The sequence below is a fragment of the Centruroides vittatus genome, unplaced genomic scaffold (assembly GCF_030686945.1).
Source record: "Centruroides vittatus isolate TY-2023 unplaced genomic scaffold, ASM3068694v2 scaffold_752, whole genome shotgun sequence".
Taxonomy (NCBI): Eukaryota; Metazoa; Arthropoda; class Arachnida; order Scorpiones; family Buthidae; genus Centruroides; species Centruroides vittatus.
This window is the reverse complement of record NW_027122716.1, coordinates 2209412-2235131: the sequence shown is the minus strand read 5'-3', so window position 1 is coordinate 2235131 and position 25720 is coordinate 2209412. Positions and strand designations below refer to the sequence as shown.

At 24.5% G+C, this 25720-nt stretch overlaps 1 protein-coding gene across 1 annotated transcript in view; it reads right to left on the bottom strand.

Annotated features, from left to right (window-relative positions):
• LOC136989698 (uncharacterized) overlaps nucleotides 1-25720 on the bottom strand; it is a 104596-nt gene that overhangs the window by 66347 nt on the left and 12529 nt on the right. The window lies entirely within an intron of this gene.

Sequence of the window (25720 nt, the reverse complement as noted above, 5' to 3'; positions counted from 1 at the left end):
ATGAGCTTTTCCATTTCAAATTTTGATCTGTTTTCAGTCAAAACAGTCTGGCAATAGTGAACTTTGTTTATTTACTTTTTATTCAGTCATTTTGTGGATGTTGCAAAAGCGATTTATTGATGTTATATACGAAGAAACTTTAATTAATTAACATAAAATAAAATTAAACTATGATCTAGTTTCACCATTCTTTGACCACTAGAATTAGCATTAAATAGGATGCTGCGCTATTCAAGACTGTGCTATATCGAGGTTTGATCTTATGTGTATTTTTATTGATTACTGTCTAAGCCCTTATATATATATATAATTATTTGCAGAAAAAATAAATTCCTATGATTAGTCAAGCATTACAATGGGATTTACATGTGTAGCTCTTTTTATTTATTTATTTTTACAATATATGGGAATTTCATTCATATTATGTATTTATTTTTAATTACGTTTATATTAAAGATTTATAAAATTTAATTTATAAAAACTGAGAATTTCAGTACTAAAAATTGGAAATATATTTTTTTAATCACAAAGAAATCATTTAAATTTCAAATACGTAGACAAATTTATGTTTTTAATATTTAAAATATTGTAAATATTATAATTTTTTAAATAAACTAATATAATTTAAAATATTCCAGTAATAAGTAAAAAAATTTACAGTTTTTTTAAAATTAAACACATAAACTATGTAGGAATGAATTAATAAATAACCAGCCAGTATTCGGTGCTGTTTCTTTTGACTGATTATTTATATATTCATCCCTATAAAACGTTATTTAGAATATTATCCTAATTTAAAGCATTATTAAAATACTGAAAAGCAGAAATAAAACAACATTCTATTAAATAACATATTATATAACTTTCTTATTCACCCTTCTCTTCCTTTAATTAATCTAGATCTTTGAGTAGACTCATCACCTAAAAATAATACTATGCCTCTTCTTCATTATATAATTTCGGTTAATGTTATATGAAAAAATTGTTCAAAAATAAATTCGAAATATATTTTATGATAGATAATCAAAGTGAGCAATAACTCCATTTAAAAAATTCCAGAAAAAACTGGTTAAAGAGAATGAAATACAGAGGAAAGAGAAGACTTTTTTTTCTTTTGTCTCTTCATTCATTTTCATTCCTTTTTTTTCTTTTAAAGATTTTTCCTAGAGAACTTTTGTCACTTCGATCCAAATATAAAGTAATAGGATTTTGGTTGTGCTTCCTTCCCAATTTCCAAGAATTCTTAGGAAAAGGATTTATAATTTTACGACTTAGGTGAGTCGGAATTTTCCACACTGTACTATAAATTTACTCTGTAAATTATTCTATTCGATTCCAATGATATTGTTCTCATGGTAGCTATTCCTTTCAATACATGCTTCCTAGTCTACAGAAAGAAATAGAATTCACATTTCTTCACTATTTTTCTAGATAATGAGTTTTATTTTTCTTACTCATTATTTTAACGAAAAGAAATATTCTGAGAAGAAATAATTTAAATGACATCAAATCAATGTGACGTTAGAAATTGTCTCAGTTCTATCCTATTTATTTTATAGCCTCCAAACTCTTTATTTTATTGTATGAATTTCACGATTTTAGAAGTTTTTCATAACTTATTTTCTTCAATGTCAGGAAACAAAATGAAAATGTTCGTAATCATCTGAATAAAATATTAAAAACGTTCTAAAACTAAATTAAACTCATACACAAAGAATGCCAGACACACAATTCGATTATATTATTTTTCGATTTTTGACATTATTTAAACTTAAATTAACTGTAGGATAACAATAGTTCTTTGTAAATATTAACGTTATTTTAGATACATTCAACTGATCTATATACTGTATATATATAATATACAGTACACAATACACAGTACTGTATACAGTGTGGTCGAGAGGAGAAGCTGGGGATATTTCCTCGCATCGGGAGAAATTTAGAGGTTTCCATTCCTATATTAAAGCTATTTTTATGGGGCAAAAGGGTCTTCTTTATTCCCATATAAGCCTCTCGATGTATATAGTATTATACTGTATATAACAGTGTAGATACACAGTATATTTAAGTATACTGAATGAATGTTTTTATCAAATATATACCATGTAAATATGAGAATTTGGGTCTCCATTAAAGTTTATTTAACGATGATATTCCATTAAAATTAATAGCAAGAAATAAAATAAATTATTTAATATATTATATAAAATTTTATAATTAAGTATCTTAAGGGAAAGTTATTTGTACTACTATGTTTTTATCATCATTTTCTGGCTGTTTGATATCTTGTTCTTATATATTTATCGCCTATAAAATGAACGAATAACATTAAATATAACATGCCGATATTTAATACTACACACTTTACTAAAGTTAGCTGAAATAACAACAAAAAAAGATGAAAATAAACCTATTTCTAGTGTTGTTAGACAAATATTATTTCACTTTTATCTGATAGAAAGTATCTAAACGATTCATAATATTGAATACATTATTTATTTATTTAATAATAATTGCTACAAGGGCCGTATCATGTGTCAAAAGTTTCAAAATTTATCAAGATCTACAAATAAGCATTCACTCCAAATACATAAAATAATGGAATTTAAAATAATTCTACTCAATTTTAGCCACATTATTATTGATTTTTATACAAAATTTTACTATTCTTATCTTAGTTAACAGAAGTTATCTCCCTTCTCAATGCTCACCTTAATAAACATTTTCTAAATACTGTTAGATTCATTAAAATGTTTCCTGTACTTTAATAGCGTAATAAACTCCTGTGAATTTTCAATAAGTAAGATATTTTTACGTATATTTTGTAGATTTTAATTTAAATTTACAGTTTCTCCCCCCTATTTTTAATAAAATTAAAACAAAGCTTTCTAGTATATTGAAACGTAACAAATAAAAATGCTTATTATTAGATAATGACAAACTTTTTTTTTATTGATTTATAAGAAATTAAAGTGTGTAGTTTTTAATTACATGACTTATTTAAAAAGCATTTCTTAAATTTAATATAAATTATATTAATAATTCATATAAAAAATCTATATTAATCCTCCAAACGTTTGTGTAGATTGTAACTAGTTAAATATTAATAATATTAAATTAAATGTAAGAAAATAGATAAAAGAGTAATTTATAAAATAAAAAATTGTGTAAAAAAGAATATTTTTTATTCATTCTTTCAAATAAAAAAAACAAATAATTATACGACAAAAGGAGAAAAAAATATATATATATATAATTAGTTAATCAGAGATTGATGCAGAATAGTAAATTAAGACCCAAAGGAACAAAGTTTAAATTGTTCTTATAAAATGATTAAAATAAATTTGAATAATACAGAAAAAAGCTTTTATTATATTTGAATAATTAATACCAATTAACGTTCTCATTATTTTTATATAAATAATAAAATTTTTACTAAATTAACTGAAATTATATTAATTAATTCTTTAATAACTTGTGTCGATATTTTTTACGAGACTTGTTATAATTTATTAATACACTTTTCTTAATTTAAAAAAAATAAATAAATATTTAAGAAATATTATGAATTTTATTAAATATAGTAAATGAAAATGTAAGTGTAAGATACGGTAGTAAATTAATTTATCATGCGTGTAGGCGATTCTTTGTGATATACGTAAGATATAATAAGGAATTTTTTAAGTAAACATTGTATAAATAGACTTAAATCAAACAACATTAAAGATATATGAATGAGTGGGTTGTAGAAATACCTATACTTTGTATTATACTTCCAGCATTTTTAGTTTCCCAAATAATTCTTATCAAAGCAAATTCAGTTCATTATTTTACAATAACTACGTTATTGTAAAGATGAAAACTAAGCTGTTTCAAATAAGATCTTCCATTTTCAATAAATAATTTAAAGCATGTTTTTGATTATGTATACAATTACTAATATTTTTTCTTAGTTTCTATCATATAATAGCTTATATTTTATAATGATTTTTTAGAGAAAATTTAAATTAATTATAATATTTACAATTATTTATCCTTCAAATAATATTTATAAAAGAATTAGATTAAAACATGAAATAGTAAAAAGCTATTATTTTAAATTTAAAAAAAAAAATAAATTAAATATTCTTCCATTGAATTAGCAGGTATAAATATAAATTTAAATTATTTTTTTTTTTACTGTGTAATAGATATAAATTTGTTGTATATTTTAAAGCGAGTTTAAATATTGAAAAAAATAAATTATTTATTTAATAAATTTGTTTTATTGAGATAAATTATTCACTCTTACACATTTTTTTTATTAAATTTTTTTTATAAACTCATTTTATACAGATTTTATTAGATAATTTTGAGTTAATAAAATAACGTCATATCAAATTAGTAGATTGATATAGAATTTAAATATTTAAATTAGTTTTAAAAATTCTTTGTTTACAGATTGGTCCAAATTATTCTTAATTAAAATTTTATTCTACTAAGATATAGACTTTATATACTTAAAACTTTGATTTAATATTGTAACTTATTAATTTCATGGGTTGGACTTTCTACAGGAAAATGTCCCCCCTATTGAAGTGTTAGACACATGGAGAAAACCCGGGAAACTCAACGTGGCCAGCACGTTGGTGAGGTGCGAACCCGTGACCATCACTTCACTGATGGACGCTTATAATTTATTATATACCTAAATTAAAATTTTAATAATAAATTAAATATTAACAATTTTCCTTTAGAAGAAAGAACTTCCTTTAGTAAATTAAATAATATTAATAAATTAGTAATGGTTTAAAACATTTTTATTTTTAATATTTAATTTATTAAAGATTTATAAAGCTTCTAGGATATGTTCTGTTAGGGATATTTTAGTCTTTTTTTTTTTTTTTTTTCTTCTTCTTCTTCTTCTTCTTCTAAAGATCTTGAAAGAATTTATAATTTCGAAACTACTTCAGAATGCATTCTTTCGATTTTAAGATAAAATTTTCTAGAGATTATTGCCTGAACTGGAATAAACTATAATAAAGATTATTTGCGTTACATTTAAATTTTTCTTTTATTAAATTTGTAAGTGCAGTATCAATAATAACGCGATATCAGATAAATTAAAATCAGTTGGAAGTAGTAAAGAGAATTCCTTATTTATTGAAATAAAATTTTACACAAACTATTGAAAGTTAAATCATTTAAACATCGTAACTTTAAAAATTCCTAAGGCAATCGGTTGAAAATTGCTTTATTTTTCAAATGAGAATTCATCTCTTAACATAAATTTCTAATGATTGTAATTAAGTCACAGACTTAAAATAAAAATGAAAATAATGTATGGAATTAATTTTCAAAACTATATGCTTTAAAAACTTTTTAAATATTTAAAGAAATCTGAAGCCATTATAAAACTTTCAATTAAATCTAATCCCCGAGAGAAACACGATGTGGTAGCAATCCTACATTACACCGAAGTATTGCGGATAAGCCAACTTTTAAGGTTAAATACGTAGCAATCGTTTATATATTTAATATAAATGCAAATAATCTAAATTATATTTAGATAAATTGCATTAAAACTAATTATAGTTATATATTTAATAATAAAAATATGTTATTAATTAATAATAAACAAAAAAATAAGACTAATTTTTAAATAATTTAGATATACAAAAGAATATTATAATACAGGCTGTGACTCGTTATAACTTCATGAGGCCCAGGAGAATTTGAATTAGGGGGCCCCAGGTACAGTAAAGTGTTGTCTTCACACGTTTATCTTCGGGAGAATTTTTGGAGAGAAATGTTTTATTATAAAAGATTGGTTTAAGGCCCCTTGTTGTGGAGGCCCCAGACAATCGGCAAAAGCCCCAGTATAAATTATAGTTTGATCTGTTATATCTGATAAACTACAGCCACTGAACAAACCAAAAGAAAAATATGTAATAGATAAATTAATTATCTTTCTTCTATATTTATCAGACATTTATATAATATATTTTTATAAGAGACTTTACGTAACAAAATCCTATAGTTTGTAAATACTTTTACATAAAGGTTTATGCAAAAAAACCCCACAAAATAAAAAAGAATATTGATAAATCTGACAATAATAAAGAAAAAAAAAAAGTTCTTGTATAGGATAAGAATGGGATCAATGACTGTCATACCTCATCTTTATCGTCCTTGGAGGATATCATAAGACATCTCTAAACAACTACTTTATTTGTTTTATCTTCTTTTTTTCATATTACATGAGAAAAGGTAGATTCTGTTTTAAATTTAAAGTATTTTTGAATAATTTAACTATTATATAATAAGCTTTTTATGCTCTTCAAACTTTGTGAAATTCTATACATAAAAATTCCTTTAATCATAAGAATCCAATATCCAAGATCGTAAGAATCCACGTATTTATTTCTACAGGTTAATAAAAATTCATTCGAGATTTTAATGTGGAATTATTTATGATACAGTAAGTCAGTTCTAATTACAACTGTTGTAAGTTATATAATATACGGTAAAACCTGTCCAAAACGAAAACCTGCCTAAATGGGAAAAATTCTTCGGAACGGATGATTTCTACTTATCTAATCTACTTATAAAACCATGTCGACTATATTGTCATACGTATACATTATTCTTTCTATGCAAATAAGCTGGCTGAACTTTGAAATAATATAAATCGTTTGATACCCTGATCAATTTATTGAGACGAGTTTCTTATCCTACACTAAAATGCAACTGTCATATATACCTGATCGATCAGTAATTTTGGAATGTATCAATCATACTCCTTCATGATCAAATCCACCAAAGCAACGACATCGATCATAAGTAATATTAAATGATCGATTTTGTTGAACACAATTTTTGTATCGTTGATTTAATCATTTTTTAATGATCTGTAATTTATATTTAAGTGAAATATATTGTATAATTCCATAAATATTTTATATTTAATAATAGACGCATAAATTTAAAATTTATTTTTAAAATAATGAAATTAAATTACAAAATTTTCAATTTTGCAACACGAAGTGCTTTCTCTCCTGCTGCGCTTTGCAATATCATCTGCATATAAAATGTGGCTTATGGAAGAAATTTAGGTCTTTAGTGGCTTGTGTAATTCACTATACCAGCAAGATATTTTATGTAAACAATATATTTCTTAATCTAAAATTTAATAAACATCCAAGATGGCTTCTGGGGATCCTGGATCGAATCCAGGATCCTCAGAAAGCCATCTTGGATGTTGTTCGAGAAACCCCAGAAAATGTTCGAGTGTTCTACACTGGATAAATGTCTCGCCCCTCACCACCAGACCCCCATTGTAGGCCTGGCCAACTCACAAAGGCCTGAAAAAAGGCCCTCTTAGTGCCCACAGGACGGAAAGAGTAAATACTAATTCCGGCTCTACCGTAAAATTATTAAATCTTTATTCCTTAAGGAACATTTTAATGTGTAATAAAATATAAAAATCTTCAAAAAATCATATATAAAAAAAGATTAAATGGATAACAAATGAATTTCTATTTACGTTTGTTTAATACGAAACATTATTTTGTATTCTACGTAAATAAATTGAAAGAGAATTCTCCAAGATAAATAAGTGTATTTAATGATGTAAATATATTTATTTGTTTATAAACTGTTTACATTAAGGCAATTTATAAATTTTTAAAAATGCTTACATTATAATTAAAAATGGAGGAAATTTATATAATTATATAACTATAACAAGTAAAAGTTTTTATTACTATATAGTAAAACCTGTGTAAACCGGAATCGCACGGTAGCAAAATGTTTCCGTCTTAAACAGGTTCCTAATTTAAATATTTTTAATACCAAATGAAAGAAAAATACTGTATATTTATTGAAGAACTTGCGATAAAAATATCATATAATTGTGAAATATAATATGATTTAAAAATTGTATACATGAAAATTGTAAATTATTGTAAATTATGCATAGTAAAATTTTGCTGTAATTCAAATAATATAACAAATGGCTACTAAATTTAAATTTTTAGCTTGTATAACCTCATTTTTCGAACTAAAACCGTGAATTTAAACAGATTAAACTTTAAATTTACTTGTACTGTACATACATTAAATATGTATGTCTGCATGTTGCAGAATATCTTTTATCTTCATTTAGAAACATTCCATTTAGAGAAGAATATTATTTTTTAGAAGAGAAGTTCTTTAATATTGTAGAAAATACCAGTTTTAACATGAAAGAAAACTAAAGATAACACTACTAAAATACAGCCAAACCTCTGTACAACGTCCACTGACGGCTGATGGTGGCCGTTGTTTACAGGTTACTTTGCATGTATTTAAAAATGAAACGTTTCTAAAAAAATGGCCACCTCCATTATTCATTGGCTCTATATCAAAGTGGCGCTATTAAGAAGTGCGTTACATCGAGGTTTCGATATATATCATATATTATTATAAGAAAGGATAAATAAACATATAATAAATTTCATTCTCATTAAAATATTATACATTTTGCGTGGTATTGATTTAAATCACAAATGACTAAACACGTTTCAAAGGCAATATTTTAGTTAATTCAGTTAAATCATTTTCTGCATTATTTCACATAATTATTGTGTTTATTTATAGCTTACTTATAAAATTACTGTACATAAACAACTTAAATTTAATTAATTTAATTAAGGTAATATGTTATTTTAAAATTAGCAGAAAAATGTATTTATTTATTTTTAATTTTATTTTATTTTTTAACAAATTAATTCGGAATTTTCAAAGAAATTAGAATAAAAAGATTATTAAATTTTTACGTTTTAGAATATTAATTATAATTCTTTTTAAAATAATTTATAAATTCTTCCTGTTTGAAATTAATAAATTTTATTGTACTGTAATCGAATAAGAAACGTTATGATAAATATAAATATAATGGAATAAATTAAAGTTTGAATTATATATATATATATTTTTTAAATTAAAATAATTATAATTTTAAATTATTTTTAAATTTTAAACTAAATCAGTTTTCTGTATTCATTTCTACACGAACTGAAATTCAGACACGCACATTTAAATATGATAATTTTGACCCCAAAGAGTGCCATTGATTAATTTTCTTTGAATTTCATTCGTGTGAGTTACTTATAATGTTATTTATTATTATTATTATTATTTGCTTTTAAAATAATGAATAAATGCTTAATATATTCTAGGAAAAATTCCGAGTAAATGTTTACATCCGTAAATAAAGTGATATGAATATAAACATTGAATTTTATCTGGAAATAAAATTATAAAACAAAATACGTGCTAATTTACTGTAAAATTAAATGGAATTTTATACCGTTCGATCCTTATCTAAAATCAATTTCATATATTGAAGGTTAGGTCAGAGGTTACCAGAAGCCTTGGCCTTTTTTGTGGACCCGGTATTTTTTTCTTAATTAATACACAATTGATGCACTGGAATTAATAATTTATAATAAATTTTTGAGGCTCTATAAATATAATACTTGGCTTAAATGGCACTCTACGATAGACCCCATCTATAACAAGTTCTGGCGAATAAGAGAGGTAAGATAGGACATAAATTAGAATGATTTATACAATTATTTTATTATAATTACATTACATAATTCGAATTCCATTCCGAGATCTAAAATCGAATCTGTTCATCCTTCATGAAATTTCATAGATGTATATGAATAAATGCATTGATTTCTATACGTAATCCTCGATCTATATCTCCATGATATCGCGAAACTGAATTGGATTGGATTAATGGAATAATGCAAATCAACACTCGGGCGATCTGCAAATGGGAGATTTGCCTCCTGGAAGGATGGAAAACTTGTCTCTATTTAGGTGTTAGACGCATGTCAAGGAAGGAATGCCTCACGAAAGACTATTCTTTGGGAATCTGGCCCCTATATAGGTTTATATGGTACTTCTCGGGAGGACATTCTATAGAAAACTGGACGTCTTCCCGGGAGGCATCCTATGCATCTATATAGGGGCGAGTTTCCCCATAAAAAAGCGTCCCGTGAGGTATTTCTTCCCCTCCAATTTCCCATAAGAGAAGTTGAGAAAGCCTAAATACCCTATGAGGCCTGTTCACTGTGGTAGTTGAGAGGCAAACCCACGAGCAATAACCAGTGGTTTTATACACTTGGCCAATGATGAACATATTTACAGTATTTAGAACAGAAATAACATTTATAAATTAAAAAAGCACTCTTAAACTAATAATAACGCCTTATTATATAAATCAAAGAATTAAAATTTTATATTCGAAATAAATCTAATTAATATTCATTACTTTCAATCTGTAAATTCAGCTGTAAATTCATTAATTACACACATATATATATTACAAATCTAATCTTTAAGAAGTGTAGATTTTAAAGGTTATTCTAATGAAAGTATTCAATGTTTAATGGACAATTCAATTTTTGTTTTAATGGAAACTATATTGTGTAGTTCTATAACAAATGCATTAAGAGTTAATTTAATAGAAGTATCCGAACTTAACACAATGAAATATAAACAGAAAATTAAGAAAATAATATCGAATTAAAATATTTAAATTTCTTCAGGAGTAACGTTGGACTAAACTGGCCCTAAAGAAAAATATAATTAGTTAAAATACGTTGTTTATTTACTAAACTACATTAAAGTATAAGCTTCTTCTTAATGTATCCGTATCATAAGTAAGATATCAGCCTTAAGTTTCTACAGGGTGTGTCGACGGATTCATTAATAAACTCAACATTATCATAAGATATAATAATACTTTTATAAAATTATAAGAGATTTAAATTGAAAAAAATATATATAAGAATTTCTTCCGAAATTATTATAAAATTTTTAAAAATTCTCATAAAAATAAGCGATTTACTATTGAATATATCAGAAGGTAAAATCAATCATTTCAATCAAATTTTATTATAAATTTAATTATTTTAACGTCAATCGGTTCAAAAAAATGCATCGAATGTACCAATTATATTCGGTTTTAAAAATCTTTTATTTTATTCTTACTTTATTTTGAAATTTGGCAAAAAAATGACTGAAAATTTTCATTTAATTTAATTCCCTCTATCAACTTTCAACATTATTTGTGTTTCCTTTGGCACACTCTGTATACAAACTACCAATCTTAAATTTAATTACAATTTATTTTATTTTGAAAAGTATTAAGTGGTAAAATAAAATATTATTACAATTAAATACACAATTCTAAATCTGTTTGTAGGGTTTACAGCGTTAAAAATAATGAATGGTATCTTCGATTATTTTCATCTGTGCACTAAACGATACAGAAATATATCCACAGAATATAAATAAGTACATAAAATAATTATTCTAGTCATTCACTTTGTTACTAAAACAAAAGTGAAGATAGAAAAACAATATATTAGTGGAATTTAAATAAAACTTTTAACAAAATACAAATAAAATTAAACATGAATGGAAGGGTCAACAATTTTAAAATTGCGAGGCTCTTCCGAGGCCCCAAATCAATCTTTTATAAGAAAATATCCCCAAAAATTCCCCGAAGAAAAATGTCTGAGGGTGAGCCTGTACGTGGGGCCTCATAAAGCCTACAGTCTTTTGTGTATTTACTGGAATATTTCTTTTATAAGCATGAAAAATAAAATATTATTTTAATTTTACGTTAGATAATTTAATTATAAATTAAAATAAGAAAAATGATTAATATTTTATTTTTTTACAGTTATTAAAAGATCATTTTTAGTTTCTAAACTAAATAAAATATACGCCGGCTCTTATATTTTAAAATCGATCCTGCATTGAGTTGATGTATTCATGCCATTTTCTGGATGCATTTAAGAGTATTACTAAATATGTATAAATATAAAACAAAAATTAATTTAAAAAAAAATATATATCAAATTCAAATTAAATAAATAAACAGTTTTTAAGATTTTATAAGCGTATAACATCGTCTATATAATATATGATTTAGAAGAAAATGGTATGATGAAAACAAAAGGTTTTCTTTCGTTAAATTCGTTTTGCATTATTTTACAGGCACAGTTGGATAAAATCCAAATAAAACCATCGCTTCTATAATATAAAAATATTTTTGAAGCCATTTCCCTCTTCTATATCTTGTTATAAAAAAGAAAACAAGAAGCTTTCTGTGTAGCGACTAGGATATGATACGCAAGGAAGAAAGAAGAAAAAAAAAAAGGTATTTACAGAAACCTGTACGAGTGCATCTGCATGCAGAATATGTAATGATTGCTCTGGTAAATAAGTGTTTTAATTTAAATTTCCTTTGTAGTTTTTCCGATTCCATTGTATTTTGTACTTAAGCATAAAAAACTGCTTTCTTTAAAATAATTCTACTACTACTACTATTATTATTATTATTATTTCTTTTTTACTAGTTACCATGTTGCTACTATTGAATTCGCTTGTAATTTAAAAAAAAATGTGGGTAAAATAGCTAATTTCTTCACGTTAAAAATTTTATAAGCATGTATTCTATTTAAAAATCCTTTAATAAGTCCATTATATTTTTATAATAGATCTAAGAAGGAAAAAAAAAAAACAAAAATTCTTTGATTTGTGAATGGTACATCATAAGTGTCGGCATCTTCTTATCAACGTACTGACAAGTAAATATAGATGTAGCAATGTCTAAGACCTCCGAATTATAATTCTCAGCATGTTCCTTACAGAAAAAAAGTCTTATTTTTCCATTTAATAGCCTTGAAAAAGTTACAACTAATTATAGATTTTCTGTTCTAAGCGCATGGAGAATATTTAACTTCATTTTAATATATTAAAATCTGCAAAAATGTTTTTTATCCTAATCCTGGTAAAAATTTTTATATTGATATTTTTAATGGAATGTGCGACTTGCCAATATTTAATAAAAATAATTTAATTAATATTTAAGTAATTAATTTAATTTAAATGCAATATTAGAGACAAACAAATACCTTTTAAAATTGCTAATTAATGCTATAAATGAAGCACTTCTTTGTCTAGCTATTACTTTACATATAAAACTATAGATTTTATTATTTAAAATTAATATATATTTTTTATAATTATCCTTAAGTATTTATTTAACAAGTTTTAATGTGTTAAGTGAGATAGAAAGATACTTTCATAATATATAAAAATTTAATATATAAAAGCGGAGAAATTGAATTTTATTCCATAATTTATATAGGGCGTCGATACTACAGGAAATAATAAAATGATCATCATCAATGCTCCTTTGATACTCAATCCCTGGAAGATATCTTTTATTTCTCATTGAAAACAAAGGTGTGCCTTAAGGTTACGAGACATGCTTTGATTACAAAAGATCTTTCAGTTCTACTGGGATCGAATCTAAACTTTAAACTCAGCTGAATTGAGTTCTTAACTAATAAAGTACACTCCCGAAAGACTCTAGAATTTTAAAAATAACATTAACTCATAATAAATTACGGCCGGATATCCGAGGAGGTTAAGGAGTCAACCTACCGCTCTGGGGGATCCAGGATCGAATCCGGGTAGGGAAAAAATCCCAAGGAATAATTCGTTGGTGGTCTGTTCTGAATACGATGGCTCCATCACTCACCGACCGGTCGCCCCTTGTGGATCTGGACGAAACCATAATGGGCATGGAAAGAGGTTCCTTTTAGTGCCCGTAGAGCAGGGTTAAAAATAAAAAGGTCTTTCAGTCATATTTATGGTGGATTCGACTAAAATGGAAGCGGAGAAGAGGAATTTTTTATAGATGACGTGTCCGGGAAAAAAATCCTGAAGTTTCTAACTCGAACCCGGGTCCTAAGGAGCAGAGACTGACGCTTTTATTGCCTAAGCCATAAGTTGTCAGGGTCTGTTTGGTTTGGATTTGTATACATTTTAACGTCAATTTAACGTTATTTCTTCGACCTTATAAGGATAAATTCTAAAGAATGATGTCATATTTACGTAAAAATATATACCACCTCAACCAATAGATACTCAACAGACCTTATAGATAAAACCTAAACATAAAAAACTGGATAAGAAATAGAAAATTCAAAACTAGAATTTGCACTTAATTTTTCTTTTTAAAACATTTCTAAATTTGTTTAGATTTAAAAAAAATAAAATAAAATAAATTGTTTTAAATCGCAAATTTAATTAAAAAGTACTAAAGAATTTTTTATGTTGAAATTTACAAAAGATATTTTAAAAATAAAGAATAAAATATAAATTTTTCATTACATTTTAAGTATCTTTTCATTAATTTTACAATATTAATGCACTTTTTTTAAATTTTAAATAATCTTTAATTCAATTATAAACATTGAATTAGAAGTTAAATAATTTATAGAAATTATTTTCAGTTTATTTTAATATTTTTGCTTATTTATTATTATTTGAAATTTGAAAGAAATCATTTTTTTTAAATCTTTGTTAAAGTAAATTTTAATTTTTGAATAAGGGTATGAAAAATTTGTTTTTTGATATAATCTATCAGGCCCTCTTACAGGAGGCTAGCGGGAACATTTAGGGGTTATATGAGGTTCTTTAACAGGGGAATAGCAGGGCCATTTTGGGATGATATCTTCTTACAGGGGACTAGTAATACCATTCAGGAATGATATTAGACTCTCTTACAGAAGAATAGCAGGGCCATTTTGAGATGAAATGAGGCCCTCTTACAAGCGATTAGCATAGCGAAACCTTACGAACTATTACTCCATTGTATTTCTTATGTACCATAAAAATCTTTTTACCTTCTATCAAATCTCATTACTTAAAAACACAATACAATTTTAACGCTGTTTTTAATATATTGGGGCCCTAGAAAGGTAAGTGGTCCAGGACTCTCTCGATATTTGAAAGACCTCGTAACGTGTAGGATGCTAATTTTTATTACAGCAGGAACAGATATAAATTTTTAAAGGTTTGACCTCTTATAATAGCTTTTTTTTTCTTTATATCATACGTTGAATTTTGACGTAACACAGAGAATAACACCGGTGATTACTGATTTAAATTATCGTTTCATACAATAAATGTCAATTTATAACAGTGTTGAAAATTTTCACAGAATCATTGTTGACCTTCGCACGAAATTTCAACAAGATTGAACATCTGTTACGAATTCAGGATCTTTATCGATCCTGAATTTCGATGGGCAGAAGAACAAATTGCTTTTTTATTCTTTATTATCAATTTTTTTACAGACTTTCTTCGGCTCTCGTAAACTTACTATTGGAAAAAGTTCGAGTTGAGTTGAATCTTAGGTGCAGACATCATCACAAATAAACATTTATCAACGTGAAAAAAAAAATATATATATATATATATATATATTTAATGCAATAATTGTAATTAAAATTTCCGTATTAATTTTTATTTTAATAAGAATCATTTTATGGATAAAGATAGAATGAATTAATGACTCACAAGTCATTAATGTAATAATGGATCTACATAATGAAAGCATATAAATTATTGATTAAAGTTACATTAAATTTAATAAATAATATTTAAAAAACTGTTTACAGATTTACAATTTCAAATGTTTAATTTAGATTGAACAATTTATATCGCAATATTTAACATAAATTCTTATTCAGATGCAGGGGAAGAGGAAGATGGAGGATCTAGATATTCATTTGATAGCAAAGAAGGAAAATCTAGAATCTCACTCTAAAATTGAAGAAGTTTTAGGAGTGGCACGCAATAAGTCTTTTATTTTTAATCAAACAATTCTACATAAATTAAATCTAATTTTTAACCCAATTAATCAATCTAGTTTATATTCAATAGACAAAGAAGAGGTAACATGCTGACGTGCCCTGTGGCGCATTATAGCTTCATGGAGTCCAGTAAAATTTGAATTAGGGGTCCCATGTACAGTGTTGACTCAGACATTTTTCTTCTACAGAATTTTGGGGAAATATTTTCTTATAAAAGATTGGTTTGGGCCCACGCAATTGTCCTTTTTGCCCGTAGGATAATGCGCTACTGGAAGTGCCTTTGTCATTATTTTAACAAAGATTTACACCATTCCATCTTTGCATTTAATTTAAAAATTACATATAGATTATTTTCTTTATAAAATTTAATAAATTTATTAAAATATAAATATATATATATTTGTTATAAACAATTTAAAATATGTTAAATAATTTAAGTATAAATATAAAATATCCTAATAAATTTGTTAAATATATATATATATAAATTTCTATTTATTTTTTTAATAAATTTATTAATAAAAATCTTTAGGAAAGCTTTTTAAAATCAATTTTATGATATTTAATTACCAGAAATTAAGCATTAAGTACACAATAATTTTCAATTATGTACTAATATTTATATATATAATTTTTATTCGAATTTAGTTACTCAAAAGTGAGAAATTACTACCAATAAAAGTAGAATTTAAACTATTTTAATCGAAATATAAATTTTATAAGGAACACTTTCATGTATAATAAATTTTTTTTTTTTTTTTTTTTTTTGTAAAAGTAGAAATACTTTACAAAAATCAATTTCAAAACCATTTGTAAGAATTTTTTTCCATAATTTAATCATTTTGTAGAATCGTTTGGAAAATCTTTTACGAAAATAAAAAATAAAAAATTCTGAATAAAACATTCGATTTTTTATATTTAAGATGAAGAAAACCGAATTAAAATAATAATAATAATAATAGACTTATAAGAGATCAATCGTTAGTAATCACACGATTATCTAAATATGTGTATTGATAGTAAAATTGTATTTAAATTCACGTAATTTGTATATTTAAAGAAAATTTCACAACTTATTAAATTTTTTGGTTCCTTTTCCTTTTTTTATTTTTCGATTTTACTATTTTTTTTTTCTTTTTTAATTTTCTTTGAAATCGAGTTACTTGACTATAATTGGATTATTCTGTACATTTTCTTTTTCTTCTATAAAATAAAATACAATTTTTCTCCTAAGAGAAAGCACACATTTGGCAAAAATTAAAAATCAATTAAAGTGCAATTTAGTAAATTTACAATGTTTTAATAGAATAAATGTTATATTTGTCTAAAGAATTTTTTTTTTCTACTTTAAATCAATCCCTACCTCTAATAATAATACTCAAAATTACGTTCATAGAATCTTTATTTAAATACATTTAACAGATTATTATTAAATATATTGATTTAATAATTATGAAAGTTATAATAAACTATCTTTTAAATCGACGTTTCGCTTAGTGAATCGAATATTTCGCCTCTGCTTTAGTGATAGGTGAGTCTCTGTGTACTCTTGTGTTACCGCACCTATATTTGACTGACCAGGAAGCTAGACTGCTCCACCCATACTTCTATTGGGCACACCCGGTTTTCATATCTTTTTCCTGCCAGTTTTTATATATATATATATATAAATGTTTCCGCCTTCTATCCATATCAGTGATTTCGCTTCGTGTTCTCACCACGATGACCTGTTGTCTTATTCATCATCCCTGATGTAAACTATGATCTTATCAAAAACAAAGTTATTAACGGTTTTAGATACGGGGTCGATATTAAAGAGTTTAATTAAAATAACTAGATAAAAGGATAAAAGATTCTACTGGCTTTTTTTTCAATCTAACATTATTTAATGTTAAAGATCAAATTCGTGAACGTTTAAATGAAAATAATTTTTAAAAAATTGAATGTTTTAAGATGCTATTAATTTTTTTTAATGGTTTAGAAAATGTTTATGAGCAAAATAATTTATTATTTATTTAATTTACATATAAAATTTTTCTTCTTGTATTCTTTCTATGTTATAAAATATAATATTATTAATGATTCTGTACGCAAAATCGATTTTAGGGAGTTTAATTAAAATTAATAAGTAAAGAATGAAGGGGGGTTTTTTTTAATAACTTGATTTTTAAACTAATTTAACGTTATAAAGTCAAGTTGATAAATATTGTATAAAATAAAATAATTTAAGAAATAAAACAATTAAAAAGTTAATAGGAACGATTAATTTTTTGGCATTTTTTTTAATGATATTTAATTCTTTATAAAATATATATATATATATAATAACTGGATAAATTTTTAAAATAATTTAAGAAATTAAAGAAGAGATTTTCCTCCACGATTTATAATTTTTCAGTTGTTTGTGTATAAAATAACTGAATAAATCGATATAAAATGTAATTAAAATTTATAGAATAAAATTAATGTGATTTTTAATTTCTTTCCTTTGTTCTTTCGCCCTATACGTACTAAGAGGGCCTTTCCCCCATGTCAAGTATGGTTTCTACCAGGTTTCTGGGGGGGAGCGACAGGTGATGAGAGCAGGGGCCCGATATATCTTGACTTACCGTCCCCCCGAAAAATTCCCGGAATTTTAAGACCCCTCAGAGTTATAGAATGGCTCCTTAATTTTATTAAAATCATTTAATTCTTAGTAAAACAAATAATTTTTTAACCGGAAAAGTTTTTGATAGAATAAAATTATTATAAAACACATCGTATGATATTTGTTTTTCCCTTTCTTCTTCTTCTTCTTCTTTATGGAAAATAAAATCAATTTCAATCTTCTATATAAAAAGAAATAGAATTTTTATTTGTTACAATTGTTTCACTGCTCTTTCTTTAGATTGCTTTGAATTTCAAGAAGGAAATTTCATTAATATTTATATTTATTTAACACATTTAACCGTTCACAAATTCATTAAACCGGTAAAGAAGAACAATTCAATTCGATTAAACTTTATTAATTTTAATTATTTATAATTTAAAAAAAAAATCTTTTTTAAAACATTTAATTTTTTTTACACTTTTAAATTATTAAAAAAATGTTTAAAAATACAAAATAATTATTATATGTATTTTTTTCCCTTCATTAAATTCCTTCGTTACTATACAATTTTAGTATAAATAAAGAAGAAGAGCGCAAAAAATAAGGGAAAAAAACAATTTTCGTATTGAATTTTTTTTAAAATTAAAATAATTAAATATTAAAAATTTTAATTTATTTTTTTTTTTAATTTAACCTTATAAACGACGGTAATAAAATTTTATAAGAGAGTAATTTACAAGTGTATATGCCTATATAAATTAAGATATTTATATTGTATTGTTAAAATATATATATATGTTCTATTTGTATTAATATTCAGCTTATTTAGTATACAAAATATGCTCTTGTCTATAAAATCATTGGAAGAAGAATTATTTTTCTAACACCCGTAAAGTCCATATTTCGAAATTGCAACTGCAATCTCATGATGTCAAATAATGGGATTTGCTTGCTATACACGCAATACGATCGTTATTGTTGGCAAAGAATAACGTACTATCTCCACGACACTTTCATAACTTGAAAACGGATTTTGACGTTACAGAGAATAGAAATTACCGCTTGAACAGAAAGTTATGCGAATTCGATTTATAAACCAATTCTTAATTTAAATAAAACAATTAAAATCTTTTATATAAATTGTTAGAACAAAGATTAAAATAATAAAATATATCTCGAGCCTAATAAAGAGCCTATAGAATGTTGTTAAAATGCATACGATAATATATATAATATGCATTATACACAGGAGGGTGTACAAGTAGATATGCAGTTTTATTTAAACATTAATTTTTATGTGTAAATCACAAATAATAATGAACTTCGTAGCAAATATCTGAATTTTTTACATTTACTACTGTACACCCACTATCGTACACCTCTGTGTTTTTAATTTTGATACGAAATATTAAATTTCGGCAAGGTAATTTGATGTTTTATAAATTGGCTTATTGTTAAGATCATTAATGTTTGATAAAATTATGTTTAAGTGGTAATCTTTTAATATTAATTCAATTTTAGAAATAAGTATCGAGAACGTAATTTGTACATTTTTAAATAAATTTAATGGATTAAAAAGATTTTCCGTTTGAAAATTTTACCAAAAATAGCTGAAAATTTTATAATAAACATAGAATTAAATCCACTATTAAGATAACGTTGAGTTAGAGACAGTTAAGGAAAGATATAAATTTCAAAATTCAGTTTATTAATATCAAAATACGAAATATTGCCTTAATAAAATATCGTGGAGAATAATTTATAATTCTTGGCTACAAAGTTCAAATTAGAATCATGAATAGACCAGTTTAGTATATTAAATCTGGGTACTAAGTGTAGAAATATGATAAGCTTAACCCGGAGGAGAGAGGAAGTATTAAAGACCCGGATTTGGTAAGCCGGGGGCAATTTTTTTAACAGGTGCCGCATTGAGGAAACCGGCTTTACTTGACCTATTCAGATTTCTGCCTTCATCTTTTTTTTTTGTCTTTCCTTTAATCTTCCTTAGCTCCGGGTGGAAAGATGAGGTACAATGTGTCTGTCCGATCCTTCTCTCTTCATCTCGACCGCTACGAACAGGGATTTGAAGGAAGTAATTCTGTCTAGAATTTACGTGACATTACGTTGATGGATGCCTGAAGGCAAATGATTCTTTGTGAGGGCGTATATTGCCTTGCTTCCTTCAAAAAAATGATACTTTAAACATCATTAATATTGATGTGACTTATAACCGAGAAATGACTCCTGAAATTTTGATATACAGAGTAACCTACTACTCTTTATAGTCTGTATTTACATTAATTATAAATATTTCAATTTTTCATCCTAAAGTATACCCTCTATTTTAAGTTATTTATGAACTTCCTCCATTTCTAATACTATGAAACTAATAAAAGTACTTCCTAAATAATTCCTCGTGCATCCTTGATCCTTATAAACTTACTTTTTACTTATATCTTGCTCGAGTTCAGCTGGAGTGTTGTTATTAAATTAAATATTTTGTATTTAATTTAATATATTTATATATACATATTTTATTTTTTTATAATCTTCTTATCATTTTTAATTTTTTTTACAGTAAAAGAGTTTTTTAAAATTTAATTTTAATGATATTTACTTTATTTTAGAATTTATTTATAAATAAATAATGATTTTATCAATTAAAAATTAATTTTCTTTTATTTAATTTGATTATTTTTATAGTTTTAATATTGCTTTTATACGTGAAATTTTCGGAATTATTCAATTTATTATAGAAGTGAATTTTAATTATTTATTTCTGAATTAAATTTTAATTTTAATGTATGAATTTCGTACGACATTATTCCAGTAAATTATTTCCATATTTTATCACTTATATCTGTTCAACTACATCTAAATCAAATTTATAAACTTAAAATTTTCTAGTACACGTATGATTAACATTGTTAAATGTAAATTTATCTGATAATAATACACATGTACTGTACATATATTTGTAAATTGTGTAAATGTAAAACTTAATTTTAATTAAATATTTGAGAACATTTTCACTTTAACAAACCTAATATAATAAATTTTACTTAATATTAACTCAGCTTGATACATTAAACTGGTCTATATACACAGAAAAATATGCAGGGTGGTCCAAAAGCTTTATGCAAGAAATTCATCAACTTATGAGTGTCAAAACGTTGTAATTCATGTATTGAACAAGAAGAATTTATTATTTTTAATGTTTGTAAGCATTAATATAACCAGGGAGGACCTAAGGAGGTTTGTTTCCTTAAATTTGTAAATAAATAAATGTATAAAAAGTCAAATAAGTACAGAAAAAAAATTAAATGTGCAGACACTTATATACACGTGTATAAGTGTATGCCACAGCATTAGTGTTTACATCAGTAATGGTACAGGGTACAATGGCACATGGGTGAATGTGTACTTGCACGTTCTAATTCGAACCTACTCCAGTTACGGTACTGTTTGTAAATAATAAAGTATTTTATAAAGACAGCAATTTACTCTTTATAGTAGTTAAATGCCATCTGTATTTATGTTTTTTTTTTTTTAAAGGTTAGAAATAGTATTTATTTTTTCCTTAAATTATTTCTGGTATGGTGAAGATATTTAAGTTTATTTTACATTAAAATTTTCATGCTGTATTTAAAAATGCTTAATTAAATTAAACAATAATTACAGAATAGAATTAAACTCTGTTTAAGTAATAAACTATACACATCAACGTTAAAATATCTAAAAGGCATGCGAGTTTAAATGCTATTTTTGTGTCTTCAAATTAGCAAATTATCAAGAGACTGTTGAAAGTATTCATTTAAAAATGTTTATTATTCGTTATTCTTTACAAATATATATATATATATATATATATATATATATATATATATATTTGAATTAACTAAATTTGGAAATTTTTAAATTGTTATTCTTATTATTATTATTACTAAAATAATTAATGTGAATATTTTTATTAAAGTAAAGTGAATTGCTAGAATATTTTATAAACTATAAAAGAAAATAATTGGATCATTTATAAGGTTTTTATTATATAATGTATTAAAGAGTTCGTTAAAAAATATAATCATTTGTATAAAGATTTTTAATGGTGTGAAAAATACAAAAAAGTGTTGAAAACAATATATATATAAAAGTATACTAAATTATTTTTCCACTTTAATACCATTATGTTTTATTTATGAGCAGAAAGGTGGACCAATTGTTCATTGCATCGACACCTCTTCATTCTTCAACTTGGCTCTACGTATATTTGTATACTTTGTAACTCAGAAGGCATAGCTTTGTATAGCAAGTAAACAGTTTTAAATATACATAAAAATAATATATAACATTTTATGAATAATTGATGCAAATTTATGAAACTATAACCTTATTATTTAACATAAACTTTTAAGTTTAACTACTCATCTTAATGTGCTTGTAAGTGTGTAATGGGCGATATTAATGTATCAATTATATTATATATATGCGATACATAAAGTTACATAATGGGACTATAAAATATATAGTTTATAAATGTGATGTGTAGAATTTATTGGTAATAAAATGAAAAATATATAGGTCTATATGTAATTATTTCCTGATTTAAGTTTTATATATATATATATTTTTAAAGTTAAAATTAAATAAATGAAATTAAATTTATAACATTAAACTATATTATAATAAATTTTAAGAGCTATTTTATACGTATATTAATTAAATATAATTTAACAGACTTTCTGGGTGCTGGAAGCGGCGGTTATGTAATGTCAAACATAATCTAATTTTACTAATTATGTTAAAATTACTGATAATATTTAATATCTGATTAAAATAAATATAAATTTTAATGAATTTCCTCGTTAAATTTCATAATTATCGCTTTCTTTTCTTTGTTTTTTTTTCTACAATAATTAAAAGTTAAGCACGTTTCTCAACAATTCAATAATTGCATTAAATATTTATGAAAAATTTCTTATGCTTACATAATTACAAAATCATTTCTGTAATTTATTTTCTTTAATAAGTAAAGTAAATTATTTTCTAACTGAATTCTTTATTGGCTTTCAATAAGAAGATAAATCTTTCATGATGCAGGGATGCTCTATTGGTAGCTGTCATTACACAATGAAACTGTTTTTTGATCCTAATAGAATTTTACTTTGCCGATAATTGAATTTCCAATGTTTCCCAAGAATCTAATTTTGTCTTTTGCAACTAGTAAATTGCATTGACGATATACTGTAAATTATAAGAGTTAACGAAAAATAAATCGAGTTAACGTAAAAACAGCTAAGTATACCTTATTCTTCTTTATAAAAATTAAAAATTTCTTTAAAAATTTACATAGAAAATAAACAATTAACAGAGAAATTAAGGCTCTTCCACGCTTCGGAATTCGATTTTTTTCTTCATTAAATATAGCATTTAAGCAATAACGAAAAGATTTCGTCCTACATTCTTCGATGTTTATAAAGTCAAATCATAATTTATAACATAAATAAAGCTATTATATAATATAAAACAGCATTATATTATCTTACATAAACTTGTTTAGGGGTATAGAAACAAAAAAATGCCTGGAGAATAATATGAGTGTACTGTACATGAGAGATAAAGATAATATGAGTAATGGTTCTGGCAGACATTTCTGATAAAATTGATTATATTTTAGCTATTAAAGTGGCCTTACTGATACTTATTCGATTTATTGATAAATATTTCTATGATACAAGCAATATCACGCTACGTATTATGCATAATTTTATAATTTTATGAAATATATAACCTACATATGTATAATAATACAAAGTCACGTTCATGTATACACTAATTAAATAAAAATCTTAATAAATAAATTAAAATAAGATAGCAATTCTGTTACAAACAAGTACCTTAGACTAATTGCAATTTAATTAAATAATTGAAATTTAATGTTTATTTTGTTTTTTTATTTTTTTGTATAAAAATATAATTAAAGGCAATGAGAATTTTTTTAAAAATAAATTTGTTAATGTAAACTTAATAACAGAAAAGTATTATAAAAATTAAATTTGTTTTAAATTTAATTAATTAAACAAATATTTATAAATGTCATTCAAATTAATAAAGTAACTGTCTAAATTATTATTATATTTTTTAAATAAAATACTGATTAATTGTCGTTGTCACAAGATCTCTTGACTGCACAGTTGACAAAGGTGACAATGTTTTATAAACTTCTTCCAGGTGACATAATAATATTTCATATTTTATAAATACATTACTCATATTGTTTGTATCTATAACTGGAAATATACCTGATTACATTACAATTCTTTCTACATTAAATCTAAATTTTACAGATTTAATTAATTAGGAAACGTGTATCATACGCATATTAATTACTTAACATAATTTGTGATCTGTACGTTTGTATTTTATTTTAAATTTATGTGTACTTCTTCTCTCTCAGAGTAATTTGAAGCTATAACTAATCACTTCAAGCTTGTCTATAAATTTTTAATATTCTGACAATTAAATACCACAATTTTAATTATTAATATTGTATACGACGTTGCTATATTTGTTAATGGATGCAGAAGTTGAAAAAATTCTGTTTATTTATTTAAAAAAAAAAAAGAAAAAATTGAATAAATAAATTATTTAGCATTCAGAAGAAAATATTTTCATTACAAATTGTAAGTAAAAAAGAATTACCTCCATTTATCATAGAGGAGGAAAATCTTGAACACACACAAGATAATCATAATAAATCATTCAACCATTTTAAAAAATGCTTCCATTAGCAACTATTAATAAAGTTGGAATTCTGCCTGACTCGTCACTATTTATTATTATTATTATTATTATTATTATTATTTCTTAAATCAAATATGCCGAATGCAACATTCATTTAAGAATCTACGAATTTTATTTATATTTTATTAATTATTAAAAGTTTACGCAAGAAGTATCTCGGTTTGACTTCTTTCTACTTCAAAACGTTGCTGTGTTGAAAGATATTCATGCAAAAATAATATTTAAAGCGATTTTTAAATGTACTAAACAACATATTCTGATATATTTAATGAAAAATATTATTCTAAATTAAGTTTTGAAGAAAAATAATGATTTAAATGACGAAAAAAAAATGGAATTTTAAAAAAGTTTATTTATAATGATTGTAACTGTTACTATGGGTTCAAAAACATGGGCGTGTGCAGAAAATTTTCCAGAGGAGGCAAAGCATAGAGACAAATAATTACATCAATAAATTTTCGGAGTTTTTCTCCACTATTTTTGGGGTGTAGCTTATAGAAAACAGAAGACAAAGTGGCCATGTAAAGTTGCATATCACAATCACTTTTATAATTATAATTTGTGGAATTTTTTATACGATTCCAGGGAGGAGCAAGTGCTCTGTTTACCC